Here is a 1,430-nt window from a genome sequence, read left to right as displayed (position 1 = left end):
CAACACTACCACCAACATCATGGAGGAACCACCAACACCATGGAGAAACTACCACCACAAAAGCCACCATCAGCAACACCCTCTCACCGAGCATGAACCACCACCAGCACCATCAAGTAATCACCAACACTACCACACCTGCGTTGTTATCACTGTGGAGGAACCACCACCACGGTGGAGGAATCACCACCAGCACCGTGGAGGAACTACCACCGCCACAACCGTCACCACACGCACCACGACATACACCACCATGAAGGAACAACCACCACCACCAAAACCACATCCATGGAGGAACCACCACTCCAGCATCTTGGAGGAACCACCACCATGGGAGAATCACCACCACCAACACTGTTGTGGAAACAGCAGCAGCACCACTACCACCGTGGATGATCGAACACCACAAAGGCCTCTACTACCACTGTCGAAAAACCACCACCACCATCGAGTAACCACCACCAGTCACAAGAACCACCACCCCTCTGGAGGACCCATGACCACCATCACCTCTAACACCACTGTGGAAAACCACAACTACTGCAGAGGAACCAACACCACCATTCCCAGAACCACAGAGGAACCATCACCAGAAGTGCCACCACCATGGAGGACCCATGACCACCCCACGACACGAGAGTTGTGGACCCATAATCACCACCACCCTGGAGGAATCACCACCAGAACCACCAACACTGTGGAGGAACCAAGAACATCACCTCCACCACCATGGAGGAACCACCATTACCAGCACCATGGTGGAACCACAACTCTGGAGGAACCACCACCACCAGGGTGGAAGCACCACTATGACAACCACCACTGTGGAGTAATCACCACCACCACAACCTCCATAGCAATGTGGAAAAAAACACTGCTACCGTGGAAAAACCACCAGCATCACCACCATGGCTACCAGAACCGTGGAGGAACCACCTCCACTACATCCATTCTTGGTCTGAAAGGGCTGCAAAGGGTGGTGAAGGCCAGGGACACCATCCCCCCCCGACCCTTCTCCTTGGCATTCCTTCTCTAGCACTAACCCTAATCCTAGTCCTAACTATCACTCTAACCCTAACCCTAACCCTAAAGCTGATGGCCCTAACCCTAACACTAAAACCCTAACATTAAAACCTTAACCTAACCCTAACCTAAACCCTAACCAAACCTAAGCCTAGTGTAACCTGATGGCCATACCCCTATCCAAACCAAATCCTAAACTTAATCCTAATCCTAAACAAATCCTAATCCTTAAACCTAAACAAATCCTAAAACCCTAACCTAACACTAAACTCCAGTACTGGAGTAGGCCCACGGCATGTGTAGGTGCTTATCATGTCCCCGCTGTCTGAGCAGCTGACAGGGCAGGGGCAGAGCCGGAGTTTGTGTCGGCGGGTTTGAGGTCACTGGTGTCTGAACAGGCGACAGGC

The sequence above is a fragment of the Athene cunicularia genome (assembly GCF_003259725.1).
Source record: "Athene cunicularia isolate RWA chromosome 1 unlocalized genomic scaffold, athCun1 chr1_part2, whole genome shotgun sequence".
Classification (NCBI taxonomy): Eukaryota; Metazoa; Chordata; class Aves; order Strigiformes; family Strigidae; genus Athene; species Athene cunicularia.
The sequence above is the reverse complement of the archived record's forward strand: the minus strand, read 5'-3'. Positions refer to the sequence as shown.